A 23,393-nucleotide genomic window follows, 5' to 3' on the forward strand; every position below is an offset into this window, starting at 1 on the left:
CTGAGCCTTATTCCCCCACAAGAGACATTGGACTTGAGACTGTGTATGGATGGTGCTCTGTACAGCCAGGAGGCTGTGGGACATTGGCTGGGGAAGCCGCATCGGTTCACAGGGTGTGAACGGTACCTAATAGGTGAGTCAGAGACATTAATGTATTAGAGCCTAGATGGGTGAGTGTTTAGTATTTTGTTGATCTGCTTTTGCTGGTGTGCCACAATAAATGCACTGTTTGGACCTTAAACCTGGTGTCCTGAAGCCGTATCTGTGAGGATAATGCCCTGAAAGAAAGCTACCCCTCACAATATATACATAAACTGCAATCATCATTCTGTATTCCAGTAAAAGGCCCCATCCATTATTACATTACATACATTCTCCACTTATTTTGGATTTTTATATGAGTTCTGAGTTGTTTGTTTAAATTCTGAACACTGTATGATTACAGGTGTTCCCGTTACCTCTGTCCGCCACAGGCCTTCCACAGAGGATCTGGAGGTAGTGGTGGTGTCCGCGGAGGAGGGAGAGCAGGCGGGACCCTCCCAGCAGCAGGATGCACCACCCCACCTGATGTGGGCAAAGTCGTGGAGGTGGATGCTGAAGAAGCCGGACTCTCTCAGGACCCTGTTCTCCCCCCAGGTCCTGATGAGGAGGAGGAGGATGTTACCAGCCCCCACCAGGAGGGTAAATATGTGAACACGGCAATATAATTCTGTATCCATAACATTTATATTGAATATTTTAAGGTGTGTAGTGAGCATAGAAAAATTTAATTTTTTCCAGGAAAAGTGGCTTTATAACAAAATTTTTCACTTTTATAAGGGGTAACAGGATAAAATGCACCCTACATTTTGTTACCCATTTCCTCCCAAAACGTCAACACCCCATATGTGATAAAAGAAAATTATGTATGGGCGCGCAACAGGGCTCTAGAGTCAAACATCAAATTATGGATTTGGCTGACTGTCATGGTCTTACCTTCTTGCTGTTCTCCTTCGTTTGACATGTGCTGGCGGCCATCTTGGTTTCTGGGTTTCTTGTAGCCTCCCACCCTGCGGCTTCTCCTTCCCACTGGGAGGAGCTGGATGCCTAGCTCATATATATAGGAGGTCTGTGGCTTCAGTTCCTTGCTTGGTCCTCCTGTGTTCACATGCTTCTAAGACTGCTGCTGCTTCTGGTTCCTGATCCTGGCCTCGTCTGACTACCCCGCTGGTTCCTGATCCTGGCTTCGTCTGACTACCCTTCTGGTTCCTGACCTCTGGCTACGCAAGACCCTGCTTCGGTTTAGCCATCCGTTTGGACTTTTGCTTACAGCTTGATTTTCAATAAAGCCTTCTTATTCCCACTTATCTCTTGTTGTACGTCTGGTTCATGGTTCCATGACATTAGGACCAAGCCATGAATTCTGATGGTACAGGGCCATCCTCGCTACCTACGCTGATTGCCAGACTTGATCAGCAGGATCACCTGTTGGGTCGGTTCGCTGTGGCGTTGCAAACCCTGCTTGAACGCACGGCTCATTTCGCTTCCGTTGCCGATGGGTCGGTTGTCGCTCCTGGGCCCGCTCCTACTGCCGCTCCGGTTGTTGCGCCAGAGTCTACCCCGACACCTGTTGCTGCGCCTGCGGTGTCTCGGGGTATGACCGGTTCTGCCCCCCTTCCACAGCGCTTTGGGGGAGAGCCAACTCAGTGCCGAGGTTTCCTTAACCAGGTGGGCATTTATTTCGAGTTGCTGCCACATGCCTTTCCTACTGAGAGATCAAAGGTGGGCTTCTTGATCTCGCTGCTCTCGGACAAGGCCTTGGCCTGGGCCAGCCCTTTATGGGAGAACAATAATCCGGTGGTTGCCGAGTTTTCCGGTTTTGTTGCTTCTCTTCGGAAGGTATTCGATGTGCCGGCTCGTGCTGCCTCTGCTGCGAAGCTCCTTATGTCCATCAGACAGGGTTCACGATCCGTAGCTGAATACGCCATTGAGTTTCGTACCCTGGCAGCAGAGGTGGGCTGGAATAATGAGGCTCTGGTCGCTGCTTTCTCTCATGGTCTCTCGGATGCCTTGAAGGATGAGGTTGCAGCTAAGGACCTACCAGTGGAGCTCGAGTCTCTTATTTCTTTCCTGATTTTGATTGACACCAGACTCAGGGAGAGACCTTCCTTTAAGGAGAGCCTGCGGAGGCCTTCTAACAGATTGGCGCCTACGTTTGCTGTCCCACCCGTGCCTCCCTCTCCTCCCACGCCTCCTGGGGATGACTTGTCTGGGGGTGAACCCATGCAGCTGGGGTTTGGTCGCCTGTCCGAGGGGGAGAGGGTACTCCGGAGACGCGAGGGCCGATGCATGTACTGTGGTCTCGGTGGGCATTTTCGGTTGGCATGTCCGAACCGTCCGGGAAACGCTCGCACCTGAGATCCTGTCGGGGGCAGATCTTGGGTGGAGTCTCCTCGTCCCCGGTTTCCCGTGTTGACAAACCACTGATCACTGTTGTCCTCTCCTGGGTCGGGGGCTCGGTGACGACCCAGGCGTTGGTGGACTCTGGTGCTGGTGGTTTGTTCATTGATAGTGTGTTTGCTGCCGCCAATTCCATTCCTCTGCAGCCTCGAGGTTCCCCACTGGCTCTTGAGGCGATAGACGGCAGACCCCTTCTGCCGCCACATGTGACTCATGAGACCCTTCCAGTGGGGATAGCCATTGGTGCCGTTCACAGAGAGTCGGTCTGTCTCCAGGTGATTTCGTCTCCACACTACTCGGTGGTCTTGGGGTACCCCTGGCTCCAGAAACATAATCCGACTTTCGATTGGAGATCGGCCAAGATCCTCTCGTGGTCACCGCAGTGTGGGGCTAGTTGCATCCATGGGCCTGTCAAGTTGCTGTGTACTTCCTCTGACTCTCTGTTGCCTCCTGAATACGAAGAGTACCGGGATGTATTCGATAAGGTGCGTGCGGTTGCCCTACCTCCGCACCGCCCATACGATTGTGCCATAGAGTTACAATCTGGTGCCGTTCCTCCTCGTGGCAAAGTCTATCCACTGTCGGTAGCGGAGAATGAGGCCATGGAGGAGTACGTGAGGGAGGCGCTTTCACGCGGACACATTCGCAAATCCTCGTCCCCGGCAGGGGCTGGATTTTTCTTTGTGAAAAAGAAGGGCGGTGAGTTGAGGCCTTGCATCGATTACAGGGGTCTCAATCGCATCACGATCAAGAACGCTTACCCGATACCCTTGATTTCCGAGCTGTTCGATCGCCTCAAAGGGGCCACTGTCTTTACCAAACTCGACCTGAGGGCGGCATATAACCTGGTAAGGATCAAGGCGGGCGATGAGTGGAAGACCGCGTTTAACACCAGGACCGGTCATTATGAATCCTTGGTTATGCCCTTTGGGTTGTGCAATGCGCCCGCAGTCTTCCAGGAATTCATCAACGATGTTTTCCGTCACCTGTTGCAGCAGTGTGTGGTGGTCTATTTGGATGACATCTTGGTATATTCTGAATCCATGGAGGCCCACATTATGGATGTCAGACGAGTGTTGCAACGGTTACGAGAGAACAGGCTGTTCGGTAAGCTTGAGAAATGCGAATTTCACCGATCCCAGGTAACCTTCTTAGGTTACATCATTTCAACTGAGGGGTTCTCCATGGATCCTGAGAAGGTTTCGGCTGTCTTACAGTGGCCCCAGCCCAGTGGTCTCCGTGCCCTGCAGTGCTTTTTGGGCTTCGCCAATTATTATCGGAAGTTCATCAGGGACTTTTCTATGCTAGCCAAGCCTCTCACGGATCTGACCAGGAAGGGCAGTAATTTCCAGGTCTGGCCGCTCGAGGCCATCCGAGCTTTTGAGGCTCTAAAGTCCGCCTTTGTGTCGGCTCCGATTCTGTCGCATCCCAACCCTGGGTTGCCCTTTGTCCTCGAGGTGGACGCGTCTGAGATGGGAGTAGGCGCCCTTCTGTCTCAGCGTAGAACACCAGAGGGTCCTCTGCTTCCTTGTGGGTTTTACTCCCGGAAACTGTCTTCCGCGGAGTGCAACTATCAGATTGGTGACAGGGAGTTATTGGCCATCGTGCAGGCCCTTAAAGAATGGAGGCACTTGCTCGAGGGTTCGGTGGTTCCGGTTCTCATCCTGACGGACCACAAGAATCTGACCTACCTTTCTGAGGCCAAGAGATTGACACCACGTCAGGCCAGATGGGCTCTGTTCTTGTCACGTTTTAATTACGTGGTCTCCTACCTACCCGGTTCCAAGAACATCAGAGCGGATGCCTTATCACGGCACTACTCCGAGCTGTCCAGGGAGGAGTCGATTCCGACTTCGGTCATACCTCCGAATCAGATCCTGGCCGCCATTCGCACCAGTCTGACCTCTCCCCTGGGTGAGCAGATTTTGGCGGCTCAATCTGGTGCTCCCTCTGGGAGACCCAACGGCAGATGTTTTGTGCCTGAGGAGTTGCGCACTCGGTTGTTGCGAACCTACCATAACTCCAAGGCCGCGGGGCATCCTGGAAAGAATCAGCTGTCCTGGGCTGTTTCACGTCTGTTCTGGTGGCCTTCTCTACGTTCCGACATCGCCGCATATGTAGCGGCATGCTCCGTTTGTGCCCAGAGTAAGTCCCCTCGGCACCTTCCATTGGGCCTTTTGCAACCCATAGCCACCGGGGAGCGCCCATGGTCACACCTGGGGATGGATTTCATTGTGGACCTCCCTGCATCCCGAGGCCATACGGTCATTCTCATGATTGTGGATCGGTTTTCCAAAATGTGCCACTGTGTTCCTCTCAAGAAGTTACCCTCTGCACAAGAGTTGGCCATGATTTTCGCCAGGGAGGTCTTCCGGTTGCACGGTTTGCCCAAGGAGATTGTGTCGGATCGGGTGAGTCAGTTTGTGTCCAGGTTCTGGCGCGCCTTTTGCTCCCAGTTGGGGATTCATCTCTCTTTCTCCTCGGCCTACCACCCTCAGTCCAATGGGGCCGCAGAACGATCCAATCAGGCCTTGGAGCAATTCCTTCGTTGCTATGTCTCCGATCACCAAGACAATTGGGTTGACCTCCTGCCTTGGGCTGAGTTTGCCAGGAACACGGCGGTGAACTCTTCCTCTGGGACGTCTCCCTTCATGGCCAATTATGGGTTCCAACCTTCCGTGTTACCGGAGGTATTCTCTCCCCAGGATATTCCGGCTGTGGAGGATCACCTTTCCGTCCTACGTGCTTTTTGGGTACAGATCCAGAGGTCCCTTGAGGTCTCTGCGCAGCGCCAGAGACTCCAGGCTGATCGCAGACGAGCGCCCGCTCCTTCCTACCAGGTCGGAGACCGTGTATGGTTGTCCACCCGCAACCTCAACCTTCGAGTGCCCACTCCCAAGCTGGCGCCTCGCTTTGTTGGTCCCTTCCGAGTGCTTCGCAGGGTAAACCCGGTAGCCTATGCCCTTGCGCTTCCTCCTGGCATGCGGATCTCCAACGTGTTTCATGTCTCCCTGTTGAAGCCATTGGTGTGTAATCGTTTCACTTCCTCGGTTCCTCGGCCCCGTCCGGTCCAAGTGGGCAATCGTGAGGAATATGAGGTGAGCAATATCCTGGACTCACGCCTGGTCCGCGGTCGGTTGCAGCTTTTGGTCCATTGGCGTGGTTATGTTCCAGAGGAGCGTTCCTGGGTTCCCTCCGCAGATGTCCATGCTCCTGCTTTGCTCCGAGCCTTCCACGCACGCTTCCCTCAGAAACCGTTCCTTACTCCGCGGAGGAGGGGCCCTTGAGGGGGAGGTACTGTCATGGTCTTACCTTCTTGCTGTCCTCCTGATGAGGAGGAGGAGGATGTTACCAGCCCCCACCAGGAGGGTAAATATGTGAACACGGCAATATAATTCTGTATCCATAACATTTATATTGAATATTTTAAGGTGTGTAGTGAGCATAGAAAAATTAAATTTTTTCCAGGAAAAGTGGCTTTATAACAAAATTTTTCACTTTTATAAGGGGTAACAGGATAAAATGCACCCTACATTTTGTTACCCATTTCCTCCCAAAACGTCAACACCCCATATGTGATAAAAGAAAATTATGTATGGGCGCGCAACAGGGCTCTAGAGTCAAACATCAAATTATGGATTTGGCTGACTGTCATGGTCTTACCTTCTTGCTGTTCTCCTTCGTTTGACATGTGCTGGCGGCCATCTTGGTTTCTGGGTTTCTTGTAGCCTCCCACCCTGCGGCTTCTCCTTCCCACTGGGAGGAGCTGGATGCCTAGCTCATATATATAGGAGGTCTGTGGCTTCAGTTCCTTGCTTGGTCCTCCTGTGTTCACATGCTTCTAAGACTGCTGCTGCTTCTGGTTCCTGATCCTGGCCTCGTCTGACTACCACGCTGGTTCCTGATCCTGGCTTCGTCTGACTACCCTTCTGGTTCCTGACCTCTGGCTACGCAAGACCCTGCTTCGGTTTAGCCATCCGTTTGGACTTTTGCTTACAGCTTGATTTTCAATAAAGCCTTCTTATTCCCACTTATCTCTTGTTGTACGTCTGGTTCATGGTTCCATGACACTGACTTGATTTGGCAGACATTTATATTAGGTACCATGTTGCCTTAAATAAATTCCTGAGGTCCCCAGAAATTAAAAACTCCAACAAGTGACCCCTTTTCGGAAACAGCACCTCCGTACAAACATTTTAAGTGTTGGAAAGGGTATTTTTCAGCAAACAGGTGTCTCGCAGAAGGCCAAAGCAATAGTGAAAGCATTTCAAAGCACACATTTATAAAAATTTAAAATTACTAGCAGTCCCCAATTTTTCCCTTTTACAAGGGGCAACAGGACAAAATGCACCCCAGTATATGTTTCCCATTTTCTCCCCATTCAGGAAACACCCTATATATATATATACTTTACTGAACTATCACTAAATAACCAACTATATAATCATCATAAATATCATAAACTAACGAACTGAGATGTAAATCAGAAGTGCTTAAGCAAATACTCCACACAATGCAATAATAGCTTCTTAATCTGAATTGCAAGAGTCAACCTGTTGGCATTTTCAGTTGACAGGTGGATACGCTTATATGTCATAATGCCACCAGCAGCACAAAATACCCGCTCAGACAAAACGCTGGCGGCAGAGCAGCACCTCCAAGGCGTATAGCGCCAGTTTGTGCCACATGTCCAGCTTGGACACCCAGTAGTTGTAAGGCACTGAAGGATCATTGAGGACACTGACATGGTCTGCTATGTACTGCTTCACCATCTTCCATAAATGTTTCCCTCCTTGTGACACTAGGCCACGCATCAAGGTGAGGATGCTGGCGGGGTGTCATGAAACTGTCCCAGGCTTTGTAGAGTGTTGCCCTGCCTCTTTTGGAACTGCTGTGTGTTCCCCTTGTCTCACCTCCTTGGTTGGCCAAGGAACTACATACTCTGCCGCCAGCGTTATCAGATGGAAATGTTTGGAGCAATTTAAAAAAAGGATCTTCTGGAATGGCACTATTTTGCTCATTCTCTCCACCAGAGGAAAGAGAGATGAGTAGCGGGAGCCGAGAAGGGTGAACAACCAGTAATCCGTGTTGTCTAAAATGCATATAACACGCGGGTCGTGGGAAAGGCAGACTAAAATGAAGTCAGCCATGTGTGCCAGAGTACCAACAGGCAAGGCTTCGCTGTAGTCATCAGGAGGATCACTCTCAATCTCCTCATCCTCTTCCTCCTCTTCTGCCCACCTACTCAAAACAGATGGAATTAAACTTTCATGGGTACTACCCTCTGTAGCAGACGCAACCGTCTCCTCCTATTCATCGTCCAATTGGCACTGAGAAGACGAACTGAGGGTGGTCTGGCTATCACCCAGTGTAATGTCTTCCACCGTTTCCACCTCTTCCACATGCAAAGCGTTGTCCTTAATTGTGGGCAGCGAGCCTTTGAGTAGACACAGAAGTGGGATGGTTACGCTGATAATAGCGTTATCGCCGCTCACTATCTGTGTTGATTCTTAAAAGTTTCTCAAAACCTCACAGAGGTCAGACATCCATGCCCACTCCTCACTTTTAAATAGCGGAAGCTGACTGGAAAGGCGACGACCATGTTGCAGCAAATATGTGGCGCAAATAATTGAACTGTCCGCAGGTGACACCGTCAATGGAAAAGTGCACTGGATGTCACAGATATTTTAGGGATGCACACACTTTAAACAGGAGATATGGTGCAGATAATTTAACTGTCAGCAGGGGACACCGTCTACGGAAAAAGTTTACTAGCTGACACTAATATCTTAGGGATGCGCACACTTTAAATAGGAGATGTGGCGCAAATAATTTACCTGTCCACAGGGGACATCGTCTACGAAAAAGTACACTGGATGTCACTGATATTTTAGGGATGTGCACACTTTAACCCCTTAAGGACATAGGGCGTACCGGTACGCCCTATTTCCCGAGTCCTTAAGGACCAAGGGCGTACCGGTACGTCCTAACTTAAAATCTTAATTCCGGCGCCGCTGGGGTTAATCGGAACGGGATTTCGGCTGAAATCATTCAGCCGGCATCCCGTAACAACGCAGGGGGGGGTCATTTGACCCCCCCGTATCGGCGATCGCAGAAAACCGCAGGTCAATTCAGACCTGCGGTTTGCTGCGCTTTTTGCCGTTTCTGATCCCCGCGGTCCCTGACCGCGGGGATCAGAAACTTCAGAGTGCCCGAAATCAATATTGTTAACCCCCCCCTGCACCCCTGCACGATTTGATGGCGGCGGGTGGTGCAGGGGGGGTGTCGCATGCAGTGGGGGCGTTGCGGGAGGCGGGCGGTGCGGCAGGCGGGATCGCGATCCCCCGCCCGCCTCCCATTGCATAATCGTTGGTGTACAGTGGGTATACCAGGGTGCCAGCACATTGCTGGCACCCTGGTATAAACGGCTGACATCGTTGATGCGATGTCAGCCGTTTAACCCTTTCCATACAGCGGTCCGTACGGACCGCTGTATGGAAAAGGTTAACAGTAAGAGGGAGCTCCCTCCCTCTCCGATCGGGGGGCTGCTGTGCCTTTGCAGCCCCCCGATGGGAGAAGGAGAGAGCCCCCAGACAGCCCCCCCAGAACCCCGTCCTTACCCTTCCCCGTCTGCGAAGTTCTGACCATAACTGAGCAGACGGGGAAGGTTCCCATGGCAACAGGACGCCTGATCAGGCGTCCTGCTGTCCATGGTGCTGAACAGATCTGTGCTGAAAGCATAGACCTGTTCAGTGTAAGTAAAATACAGTGCAGAAACCAATATAGGTTCTGTTCTGTATTTTACAGACATCAGACCCACTGGATCTTCAAGAACCAAGTGGGTCTGGGTCAAAAAAATCAAATAAAAAGTGAAAAAAGTTAAGATAAAAAAAAAAAACATTTATCACTGAATAAAAATTAAAAAAATAAAATACACTACACATATTAGGTATCGCCGCGTCCGTAACGACCTGATCTATAAAATGGTCATGTTACTTTCCCCGCACAGTGAACGCCATAAAAATAAAAAAATAAAAACTATGAGAAAATTGAAATTTTGCCCACCTTACTTCCCAAAAAAGGTAATAAAAGTGATCAAAAAAGTCGCATGTACGCCAAAATAGTACCAATCAAACCGTCATCTCATCCCGCAAAAAATGAGACCCTACTCAAGATAATCGCCCAAAAACTGAAAAAACTATGGCTCTTAGACTATGGAAACACTAAAACATGATTTTTTTTGGTTTCAAAAATAAAATCATTGTGTAAAATGTACATAAATAAAAATAAAGTATACATATTAGGTATCGCCGCGTCCGTATCGACCGGCTCTATATAAATATCACATGACCTAACCCCTCAGGTGACCACCGTAAAAAAAAAAAAAAAAAAACTGTGTAAAAAAAGCAATTTTTTGCCATCTTACGTCACAAAAAGTGTAATAGCAAGCGATCAAAAAGTCATATGCACCCCAAAATAGTGCCAATCAAACTGTCATCTCACCCCGCAAAAAATTAGACCCTACTCAAGATAATCACCCAAAAACTGAAAAAACTATGGCTCTTAGACTATGGAGACACTAAACAATTTTTTGGTTTTCAAAATGAAGTTATTGTATAAAACTTACATAAATAAAAAAAATTGTATACATATTAGGTATCGCCGCGTCCGTGACAACCTGCTCTATAAAATTACCACGTGATATAACCTGTCAGATGAATGTTGTAAATAACACTCTTAGACTATGGAGACACTAAACAATTTTTTGGTTTTCAAAATGAAGTTATTGTATAAAACTTACATAAATAAAAAAAATTGTATACATATTAGGTATCGCCGCGTCCGTGACAACCTGCTCTATAAAATTACCACGTGATATAACCTGTCAGATGAATGTTGTAAATAACAAAAAAAAAAAACATGCCAAAAAAGCTATTTCTTGTTACCTTGCCGCACAAAAAGTGTAATATAGAGCAACCAAAAATCATATGTACCCTAAACTAGTACCAACAATACTGCCACCCTATTCCGTACTTTCTAAAATGGGGTCACTTTTTTTGGAGTTTCTACTCTAGGGGTGCATCAGGGGGGCTTCAAATGGGACATGGTGTCAAAAAACCAGTCCAGCAAAATCTGCCTTCCAAAAACCGTATGGCATTCCTTTTCTTCTGCACCCTGCCGTGTGCCCGTACAGTAGTTTAGGACCACATATGGGGTGTTTCTGTAAACTACAGAATCAGGGCCATAAATAATGAGTTTTGTTTGGCTGTTAACCCTTGCTTTGTTACAGGAAAAAAAATATTAAAATGGAAAATCTGCCAAAAAAGTGAAATTTTGAAATTGTATCTCTATTTTCCATTGAATCTTGTGCAACACCTAAAGGGTTAACAAAGTTTGTAAAATCAGTTTTGAATACCTTGAGGGGTGTAGTTTCATAGATGGGGTCACTTCTTTGGAGTTTCTACTCTAGGGGGGCATCAGGGGGGCTCCAAATGGGACATGGTGTCAAAAAACCAGTCCAGCAAAATCTGCCTTCCAAAAACCGTATGGCATTCCTTTCCTTCTGCGCCCTGCCGTGTGCCCGTACAGTAGTTTACGACCACATATGGGGTGTTTCTGTAAACTACAGAATCAGGGCCATAAATAATGAGTTTTGTTTGGCTGTTAACCCTTGCTTTGTTACTGGAAAAAAAATATTAAAATGGAAAATCTGCCAAAAAAGTGAAATTTTGAAATTGTATCTCTATTTTCCATTGAATCTTGTGCAACACCTAAAGGGTTAACAAAGTTTGTAAAATCAGTTTTGAATACCTTGAGGGGTGTAGTTTCTTAGATGGGGTCACTTTTATGGAGTTTCTACTCTAGGGGTGCATCAGGGGGGCTTCAAATGGGACATGGTGTCAAAAAAACTGTCCAGCACAATCTGGCTTCCAAAAACCATACGGCGCACCTTTCACTCTACGCCCCGCTGTGTGGCCGTACAGTAGTTTATGGCCACATATGGGGTGTTTCTGTAAACAGTAGAGTCAGGGCAATAAAGATACAGTCTTGTTTGGCTGTTAACCCTTGCTTTGTTAGTGGAAAAAATGGGTTAAAATGGAAAATTAGGCAAAAAAATGAAATTCTCAAATTTCATCCCCATTTGCCAATAACTCTTGTGCAACACCTAAAGGGTTAACGGAGTTTGTAAAATCAGTTTTGAATACCTTGAGGGGTGTAGTTTCTTAGATGGGGTCACTTTTATGGAGTTTCTACTCTAGGGGTGCATCAGGGGGCTTCAAATGGGACATGGTGTCAAAAAAACTGTCCAGCAAAATCTGGCTTCCAAAAACCATACGGCGCACCTTTCACTCTACGCCCCGCTGTGTGGCCGTACAGTAGTTTATGGCCACATATGGGGTGTTTCTGTAAACAGCAGAGTCAGGGCAATAAAGATACAGTCTTGTTTGGCTGTTAACCCTTGCTTTGTTAGTGGAAAAAATGGGTTAAAATGGAAAATTAGGCAAAAAAATGAAACTCTCAAATTTCATCCCCATTTGCCAATAACTCTTGTGCAACACCTAAAGGGTTAACGGAGTTTGTAAAATCAGTTTTGAATACCTTGAGGGGTGTAGTTTATAGAATGGGGTCATTTTTGGGCGGTTTCTATTATGTAAGCCTCGCAAAGTGACTTCAGAGCTGTAGTGGTCCCTAAAAATTGGGTTTTTGTAAATTTCTGAAAAATTTCAAGATTTGCTTCTAAACTTCTAAGCCTTGTAACATCCCCAAAAAATAAAATATCATTCCCAAAATAATTCAAACATGAAGTAGACATATGGGGAATGTTAAGTCATCACAGTTTTTTGGGGTATTACTATGTATTACAGAAGTAGAGAAACTGAAACTTTGAAATTTGCTAATTTTTCCAAATTTTTGGTAAATTAGGTATTTTATTATGCAAAAAAATTAATTTTTTTGACTTTTTTTTACTAGTATCATGAAGTACAATATGTGACGAAAAAACAATCTCAGAATGGCCTGGATAAGTCAAAGCGTTTTAAAGTTATCACCACTTAAAGTGACACTGGTCAGATTTGCAAAAAATGGCCTGGTCCTTAAGGTGAAAATGAGCCCGGTCCTTAAGGGGTTAACCACCTCCGCTCCCCTAGCTTAAACACCCTTAATGACCAGACCACTTTTTACAATTCTGCACTACACTACTTTCACTGTTTATTGCTCGGTCATGCAACTTACCACCCAAATGAATTGGACATCCTTTTCTTCTCACTAATAGAGCTTTCATTTGGTGGTATTTCATTGCTGCTGAAATTTTTACTTTTTTTGTTATTAATCGAAATGTAACTAAATTTTTGCAAAAAAATTACATTTTTCACTTTCAGTTGTAAATCTATATATAAATTTTTCTCTAAATTTATTGTTCTACATGTCTTTGATAAAAAAAATGTTTGGATAAAAAAAAAATGCAGCCCTTTGCCCACCTAGGCTGCAAAAAAGTGTCACACATCTGGTATCTCCGTACTCATAAGAAGTAGGGCAATGTGTTTTGGGGTGTCTTTTTACATATACCCATGCTAGGTGAGAGAAATATCTCGGCAAAAGACAACTTTTCCCTTTTTATATACAAAGTTGGCATTTGACCAAGATATTTATCTCACCCAGCATGGGTATATGTAAAATGACACCCCAAAACACATTCCCCAACTTCTCCTGAGTACGGCGATACCACATGTGACACTTTTTGCAGCCTAGGTGGGCAAAGGGGCCCACATTCCAAAGAGCACCTTTCGGATTTCACAGGCCATTTTTTACAGATTTTGATTTCCAACTAGTTCTCACGCATTAGGGCCCCTAAAATGCCAGGGCAGTATAACTACCTCACAAGTGACCCCATTTTGGAAAGAAGACACCCCACAGTATTTCGTGATGGGCATAGTGAGTTCATGGAAGTTTTTATTTTTTGTCACAAGTTGGTGGAATATGAGAATTTGTAAGAAAAAAAATAAAAATAAAAAATCATCATTTTCCGCTAACTTGTGACAAAAAATAAAAATTCTAGGAACTCGCCATGCCCCTCACAGAATACCTTGGGGTGTCTTCTTTCCAAAATGGGGTAGTAGTTTGAAATCAAAATCTGTAAAAAATGCCCTGTAAAATCCAAAAGGTGCTCTTTGGAATGTGGGCCCATTTGCCCACCTAGGCTGAAAAAAAGTGTCACACATGTGTCACAATGCTGGGTGAGAGAAATATCTCGGCAAAAGACAACTTTTCCCATTTTTTTATACAAAGTTGGCATTTGACCAAGATATTTATCTCACCTAGCATGGGTATATGTAAAATGACACCCCAAAACACATTCCCCAACTTCTCCTGAGTATGGCGATACCACATGTGTGACACTTTTTTGCAGCCTAGATGCGCAAAGGGGCCCAAATTCCTTTTAGGACGGCATTTTTAGAAATTTGGATCCCAGACTTCTTCTCACGCTTTAGGGACCCTAAAATGCCAGGGCAGTATAAATACCCCACATGTGACCCCATTTTGGAAAGAAGACACCACAAGGTATTCAATGAGGGGCATGGCGAGTTCATAGAATTTTTATTCACAGGGGACATAGTCTACGGAAAAAGTGTACTGGATGTCACTGATATTTTAGGGATGTGCACACTTTAAACAGGAGATGTGGCTCAGATAATTTTACTGTCCAGAGGGGACACCGTCTACAGAAAAAGTGGTGTACTGGATGGTATTAATATTTTAGAGATGCACATACTTTAAACAGATATGGCGCAAATAATTTAACTGTCCACAGGGGACACTATCTACTGAAAAAGTGCACTGGATGTCACTGATATTTTAGGGATGTGCACCCTTTAAACAGGAGATGTGGCGCGGATAATTTAACTGTCCGCAGGGGACAGGAACTACGGAAAAAGTGCCCTGAATGTCACTGATATTTTAGGGAAGTGCACACTTTAAAAAGGAGATTTGGCACAGATAATTTTACTGTCCACAGGGGACACTGTAAACGGAAAAAGTGTATTGGATGTCACTGATATTTTAGGGATGCGCAAACTTTAAACAATAGATGTGGCGCAGATAATTTTAATGTCCACAGGCGACATGGTCTACGGAAAAAGTGCACTGGATGTCACAGATATTTTAGGGATGTGCACACTTTAAACAGGAGATGTGGCGCAGATTATTTAACTGTCCGCAGGGGACACCATCTACGGAAAAAGTGTACTAGATGACACTAATATCTTAGGGATGCATACACTTTTTATACAGCATATGTCACGCAGATTATTTAACTGTCCGCAACAGACTCCATCTACGGAAAAAGTGCACTGGATTTCACTTATATTTTCGTGATGCGCACACTTTATATTTGCTACTCAGCAGTGCAGTTATCTGTTCTAAAGCCCTTTTTGGCATGTATTAGTGGCACAAAAAAGTATTTGCCGTTGTGTGATGAAGTGAGAAATTACAGCCTTTTTTGGAGTGCATTAGTGGTAAAAAAAAGGGGCTTATTTGCCGTTGTGTGCTGAAGTGGGTTTTTGGGGTGTTTTAATTCCTTTTTTAATTATTTATTATATCTAACAGTATGTCATTCTGAGAAGTGCCAGGCCCTGCGCAGGGGAGTGGCAGAGGCCAAAATGTTTCTGGTAGAAGCAGAGGTCCCAGCAGAGTAAATCGTCATGGCAGCAGGGGTTGCAGATAGAGGCCTGAGCTCCCAGTGTCATTTAGTGGTTGTGTCTTGACCAGTAACCCATAGGTTCTTGATTGGTACTTCGTCCCAAGTAACATCAGACACCCCCAGCCAAGAGTCAGTGGATTCCTCTCACACAACACTTAGTTGGCATGGCCCGGGAGCAGGCACTGTGCCTCCACCTGTTCTGAACCTTACTCTGTCATTTTCAGGTCCCTCAGTGCGAGGAGTATTATATGTTGTAAGCTCTTTTCCACTTTTCAGCGAGGACAGTCAGCAGCTACTGCCCAGCCAAGATCTGGAGGAGACATCTACTGCTTACTCCTGAGGACAGTGACATAGGAGCTGGTGTTGCTAGCGGTTAGGCTCCTGACCCAGAGACGGTTGAGGAGGACATCAGTGACATGCAGACAGTTCTCGATGATGATGATGTAGCTGATCGCACTTGGGAGCCGGGTGACTAAGGAGCTGCATCATCATCAGGAGAAGAAGGTGCAGCTTGCCCGCGAGGCAGCAGTGGAGCCAGCAAGTCGCTAGCATGGCCAGGAGTCAGCAGGGTGGCAGCAGTGGGAGGTCGGTAGCCAAACATGCCCGGGGTAGACCGCTCGCTTTGCGGGAGCCTACCTGCCCGGGAGGTAGCGTGCATGGGTTCACGGAGGCAGCGGCGTTAGCAGTCAGTCAATGCTTAGTGTTGGGGGTAAAAGCACCTAATTGGTGGTGTGGCAGTTTTCTGTTAAGCCGCCGGAGGAGGTGAACATAGCCATATGTAGAATCTGTGGGCAGAAGGTTAAGCGTGGCCAGGGTGCCAATGTTGGCACTACGGCCCTGCATCAACATATGCAGCTTCTCCATAAAGTGGCCTGGGAGTACCATGACTGGGCCATTATTTAGACTTTCGGTCTTTCTGACATCATCATTTATTTGATCCTTCTTCTAATCTGTTAGAAGGAAGGAAAAATGAGACGCACAATGGATCCTGTCTGTGTAGCAGCTCTGAGGCCTGTATGCTCCCATCAGAATTGGCTTATGATTTACAAAAAACAGAAGGTAAATATTCCATTCAAGTGTCATCTCTGTTTTAGATCCACTCCATTTTTATTTTTTGGGCATTAGCAATACTGATAGATTAGTGACCAAATGCATTCCGAGTGAAGGCGGATGCTCCACAGACAGGATCCGGTTTTTGTGGGTTACTGTTCTGACGGAACAGAGCAAGGGCAAAATAATCAGTGACGTCGACACAAACTTACTGCTGACACCCTCTCCACTCTGTCGGGGGCGCTCTACTTGTATAAACGTTTAATAGAACATGTTCTGTAGGCATCTATGTGGAATCAGATGACGACCGTGTAAAAGGAGTGCGCATCTTATTGGTGCTGACATCGACCTGTAAGGCTGAGTTCATACTTGAGTTATTTGGTCAGTTTTGGCCCCATGACTGCCCAAATAAGTGAAGTGTGCAGTGATTCTAAGAGCGACGTCTATCATCTGCATGTCATACGGACTCACAGTATTATTTCACTATTAAAGCAGACTCCCTATGCATTTTTTTTTTATGCAATTCACCGCAAATAAATTCGGATTGAACCAATATTTTTTTTTTTTTTATTCAGTTAATCGAATTTTTGAAAACTGTGCTCATCTCTAATTATATTGTTAAAAGAGTTTATGCCATTTCAACCTCAACCATAGATGGATATCTGTTATCCATACTAAAAGATTCTTAAACTGATACAAAGGATAATGCTTTCTGTACTAGCTCAACTCAGATAAGGATGTGATCTGGAAGATAGGGTAATAATCTGAGACTTACTGTGTCCGCTGGATTCTCCCCTGTGTTCCTTCCCACAGTTTCTCATGCCGTTGATATGATGCTAACCTCTTTTCAAAAAAGGTTAAGATAATAAGAATGGTTGTGCATTTTCACCACCTACTTTCCTATTATATTTAACAATTGGAAACAGTTTCACTGACACATACTATACTGAATGTACACATCAAGTGCATTACCGGTCTATTAGGTACTATTAAGTATTTTAGTGTATTACAGTGTAATAATGAATTCATATCTACAGTATAGTGATAACTAGTTTTGAGCGAAGTGAAGCATTCAAAGTGAAATTTGGTCCAAAGTTTAGGAAAACTTTGATTTGCAACAAATCTGAATTTCCTCACACTTTGTTGTGGCTGCAAGTGTTACAAAGTGAACATAAGAAGCCTGGGAACGCGAGATTACCTATAATTCCGTACAGAAAGCCAATCCACAGGTAGCCATCCCCAGTAATGTCACAGCCCTATAAAATCCTCAACATTGTCCTATGAGCTGAGCATAGGGAGAGACGAGACAAGCTTTTATGCGCTAATGACAGTACTATTTTTAAAAAGAATATTGGGAGAGTGTAGTGAGAGTGCAGGAAGAGTGTATCGCAGTGTGCATCACATTTTAGTGCACCGACATTCAGAGTTAAACCTGTATTTTAGTGATATAGTTAGTGTGCCTCAAAATTAAAGGCAGGTGTAATACATCACTGCGTGTATCACGTTCTAGTACACCAACATCACCGCGTGCATCACGTTCTAGTGCACCGATATTGAGTTAATCTGTTATTTTAGTGATTCAGTTACTGTACTTCAGTATTATAGGCAGGTGTAATAAAATTGTCACTGTTGCTGCCACTGCTGCTGCTCCCACCCTCCCCATTCTGTCATGGGGGCCACTACTGTAACTGCTACTGCCACTGCTGCTGCTACCCTCTTCACTCTGTCATGGGGCCACTATTGTCACTGTTACTGCCACTGCTGCTGCTGCCAACCTCCCCACTCTGTCATGGGGCCGCTGCTTAAATATCGGTGAACTGCACAGTTATGTACATTGCGATAAATTGTAGCAGAGTCTGTAGTTCAGTGCACTCTCCCTACACTGTCCCTGCAGTTTAACTTCCAAGCCTTCACACTGAGATTGCGCCACCAGATTGGCCTGGGTATACCTGATTTATTGCGATTCGTAACAATTAATTCGGAACCAATCAAATTTGTTGTCGCACTTTGGTGAACTTCGCTTATCTCTAGAGATAACCTACATCCAGTTACTCAAACTGTACTATCTGGGCATTGTATTCCCAACATCCTATATAGAAAGTTGAATACTGTACATAAGTTAGTTATCCTTTGCTCTCATCTAGTGGTCCATAAATACATCTTATTTAGCATTGCCCAAGGTGGTCCTAAACACAAATCTTATAGAAAATTGTTAGGAATGTACATGGCCCACCCTTAGATGTAAAAGGTCTCCAATAATAATGGAGGTCTTAGACTAGGGGAATTTATCAGTATTATGCCTATGATAGCAGAAGGTGTATATCTGAAAGAGAATGTAGCGTATGTTTGTCATAAGTTAGTCATATGAAAATTACTAACATATGTTGAACTCATCTCCTTTATGTTTTCGCCTGATGACATTACCATATCCAGATGTTTCATAGTTTAAATTTCAAACTCAAAAGTAAATGTTAAAACAAATCTAATTCTATTCATTTTGGCAGGAATAATAATAAATATTAATATACTTCAATATGGAAACAAATACAAAACATTTCAAATGGTTCACAAATTATAGAGTGTAGAAAGAAAATAGAACAAAAAAACTGCAACAACTTTGTGTTGTGAAATCAATGCATTCTGCTAGAAATAAACTTAGTTAGGCCTCATGCCCCCGAACATTGTTTGGGTCCGCATCCGAGCTGCAAAAATCGCTTTTACTTCAATGGGGATTCAAAAGATCCGGACAGCACTCCATGTGCTGTCCACATCCGTACCTCCATTTTACAACCCAGCAAAAAAAACAAAAAAACATGTCCTATTTTTGTCCATATTACAGATGAGGATAGTATTGGTCTATTGAGGGCCAGACCTTCCAGTCAGCAAAATGAGAAACGTACACGGCCTTATTGTTGTAGTGATGTATTCTGTATATCAGTATCTCAGAAAGTATCTCCTGTTTGGTTTCTTAGATTTCCAATTTTCAGTCCCCATCTGACAGAATGCATTTTAGTAAATGGGCCAAGAGAGGAGGAAATGTGTATGCTTGTCATAAATCTGAATTTAATAAAAATTTGCATTGGTATTTTTTATTAATATTATTGAAAATAGAGACCCAGAATATTCTTACATTTAATACTTAAAAATTAGCCCAAAGGTCTGTATCAAGGACAGTGCTCCAGCCCAATAGTAAAAGTCAGCCCTATAGTCGCTATTGTCTTCTTGTATTATACGCTTCAACCATTGAAGACCAATAATATTTCTACCACAAAGAGGAGAGAAGTCAAGGTACATTGATCAAGTAATTCCTATGGTCTTTAGCAAAGAACTAAATATAATTTTTACGAAACCATACAGTTAATTATTCACAGTTTTAACACAGCTCATTTACAAATGACCAGTGTTTCATATACCAGTGAAAAGCCTGCTGAAGGAAGAGCCGACAAACTCCACTTCAGTTGAGCTCTTTAAAATTTATAAAAGTCAAAACAGAAAAGCCCATATTTACTGATCCTATAAATGAGGTAAACTTAGGCTGTCTAGACCTGCGCAAGATTTATCACAGGGGCTCAGGCTGGATGATAGATATGGTGCAGGGCTAGATAGTTTGTCTCTGTACCAACTATTTGGGGGAAAAATGGTGCTTCTTAGGGCTTATGCACATGACTGTTGTTGTGTTGTCGTCCCCAAATGGCGGATCCTTAAAACACGGATATTGGCCTTGTGCATTCCGTATTTTGCGGAACAGAACGGCTGGCCCCTAATTGAACAATCCTATCCTTGTCAGTATTGTGGACAATAATAGGACATTTTCTATTTAATTTGCGGAATGGACATACAGACATTCAGAAACGGAATGCAGGCGGAGTCATTTCCATTTTTTTGCAGCCCTATTGAAGTGAATTGTTCCGCATACGGGCCACAAAAAAACGGGCCACAAAAAAAAAAATGAACGGAAAAAAAATAATTTATGTGCATGAGCATTTAGGCCACTCCCATTTCACAAAAAGTTCCACTATTTTCTGTCAAGCCACACCCCTTGTTGAGCAAGTTGGAAAAAAGTGTAACAACCCTAGTTGCACCAAATTGTGCCAATTTTCACCACTTTTTAAAAATATTCTAAGCAGAGACCTTTTAGTAAATCTAGGCCACTGTTAAGGATCAAGATGGAACAGTAGAAATGTGGAACCCACTGTGCCAAGTAACCAGACATTGGGCCAAACCCTAAGGGCATTATTTTGGCACCGTTAAACTCTTATACAGGAATGTGCACTTTGCTGTGGGTTAGTGACCAGACCGCTGCCTCCTGGAATGGTCCTGGTATATTTTGCAGCTGACCCTTGGACTCAGGAACTCTGATTCAAGCACCTAGAACTAGAGCTGAACACCAGACTGGAAGACAGATCTTGAACAGAACTAAACTGAGACCAAATGAGCAGGGTAACACAGGATATACAACCACAATGGTCATGTTCATACCACAAGTATCTGTCGCCAGTACACACAAGACACAGGTGGAAGTGCACTGCCATACCGACATATGGCCCTAGATACACCCAAAAGTATATGTCAACCAGCCAACGTGGTATACATTGGAACACCCACAAATATCCGTGACAAGTACGCATGACATGGCAACCAGTCCACACTGCATACAATTTAAGACTGAGAACAGACATTGTTACACAATAATAAAAACACTTTGGGGTCATTTATTGTCCAGAAATACACCTATATTAGGCTTATTTCTGGAGCAGATTGCATTGCAACTGTTAGTTGCACCGCAATCTGCGACTTTTTCCCCGCTCACGCCAAGTCTTAAAAAGTGAGCGTGGTGTGGCATAGGTGGGGAAGGGTACATACCGGCCCATCTCGGTGCCTCCACATAACTCCGGCAGATCCACCACCAGGTATAGGGGTGATGACCCCCTTTGTTATATAAATGAAAGCTCATTGTATAATGTGTAATGTGTTGCATCTTCTAGTTTTAGTGAGTTTGTCAGATTAGTGAGATTTTGTCCAAATTGCACACAGGAATAGTAAAGTCAAAGGATGAGTTGTGAACAACATCCATTCAGATTCCAGTTTCTTTTTTCCATAAAGAACTTTGTAAATGAAAGCTGTAATGTTATTGGTTGACATAAAAAACTTTATACTTAGGGTTGATATAAAAGAAAAATTGTAATGAATCAATATGTGACTGTGATGTTTTCCAGACAGCACTGAATTAAAATCACCTGGAACAGAATAAACCCAGATCACCAGTTGTAACTTCCACTTGATTTTACTGTAAGAATAGAGACTGTCAGTGGTAAAACTGATAGCATACATTATCACCATTATGTCCTATTAACCCATTAAAGCATCCTGATGTAATAGTATATCAAGATATCTTGATCAAGTATATATTTTTTTAAGACGGAATGCAAAAGAATATGGCCATTTAGGGGTAAAAAACAAACAAAAAAAACTCACCTTATCCACTTGATCACAGTGTCTTCTATTTTCTTTCATTTTCAACCATACAGGTACTATTGTTTCGATATTGAGAAACATTTTAGAACGACATCTGCGTTCTCAGTCCATTAAATGGTTCTGGTGTGAAAAACAATCCACAAAATTATAGAAAGATTTTTCCTTAATTTATTCTTTTGCACGTCTCCATTTCTTGGTAGCTTCAAAAAACACATCAAAAATAATTTGTGATGACAGCTAGTAATGAGCTATAACCATATAAACCTGACAGAGGTAAATACATGAGGAAGCATTATTTGCAGTACATATAATAATCTCTACTAAAACAGTAATCCAGTGCATGGAGAAGGTTGTAAAACTGTCTTGCTTTTGGTTACAATACCAAAGTCAGGGCATGAACCCATAATATCAGTCAATATGTATACACTGTCAAATGCATATTAAATCACTGCCAACTACAATATTTATCACACCATTAATGCTGATGGTGGTGTACTGTATTTCTCTAAACCACAAAGTCAAAAGGCCAAAAGTGTAATAAGAGTAACATGCAGCAAGCATAAAACATAATACTACTGTGATCTAATCATCAACCACATCAGACATCATTACGTTCATAAAGTTTGCAATTATTATTGCAAATCATTTATTTAATTTTTCTTTATAAATAATTCTACATTGTGCCTCTACTTCTTTGATATCTTCATAGTATGAGAGAAAAATACCTGTACAAAAAGTTAAAAAAAATATAAATTCCAGACAACACTCATATATAGGATTTTCATAACCCTATCCATATGTGGTGGGGGAAAAACTAAGCAGATATCATGGCATAATGACCATGCTCAATTTATTGGAGAATCTTCATGGATTTTCACAGCAGATAGAAAATAGAGATCTACGGTTTTAGGGTGAATGGGATTTTGACGTGCTCCCTACTGCCTAATGCACAGCTTAGCAGGGAGGTTACTATGACAGCCCTGGGAAGCTTTTCAGGCCCCAGGCTGTCATGTTAACCAATCGGAGCCCTGAAATTTCACTGCATGGGAGTGCCTCTGCCTTACCTCACAGTAGCCATAATATCTTTTGAACTTGGCATCTGAGGTGTCAAATAAAGGGGTTCAGTGTGATCGCCTTCCCCGTCATTGTGGCCAGGTGCCTGCTATATTATACAGCTGGCACCCACAGCACATGGAGTATGGAGCGGCTCACCAAAGCAGCCCACTCCATACAAGCCCTCACACATTATTACATACATATACGTGATAATACATGTTGAGGTTGAAGAAGGCCTTTAAGTAGAGTTGAGCGAACCTGAACTGCAAAGTTCGGGTTCGTACCAAATTTTTTGAGTTCGGGTACCCAGACCCGTTATAACATGGTTATAATGGAAAATAATAGCATTCTTAAAACAGAATGCTAAATAAAATGCCTATTAAGGCGTTAAAAATAATAAAAAAAATAATTTACCTCATCCACTTGATCGCACAGCCAGTATCTTCTTTTCTTCGGGACCTGCAGTGACATCACCGCACTCACTAAGTGGTGAGCGTGGTGACGTCACTGCAGGTCCTTCTGAATGCAGATAGGATAGAAGGAATGGCAATAAACAAACCTCATAATAGCACACCATACCCAGGAAAGACTTTACTTGCATAGTGGTGAGAGGTCGGGGCCAATTCCGAATCGCCTCTATTTTATTCACTTGGGGTTTGATAACTCCATGTCCAAT

This window comes from Bufo gargarizans, chromosome 3 (genome assembly GCF_014858855.1).
Source record: "Bufo gargarizans isolate SCDJY-AF-19 chromosome 3, ASM1485885v1, whole genome shotgun sequence".
Classification (NCBI taxonomy): domain Eukaryota; kingdom Metazoa; phylum Chordata; class Amphibia; order Anura; family Bufonidae; genus Bufo; species Bufo gargarizans.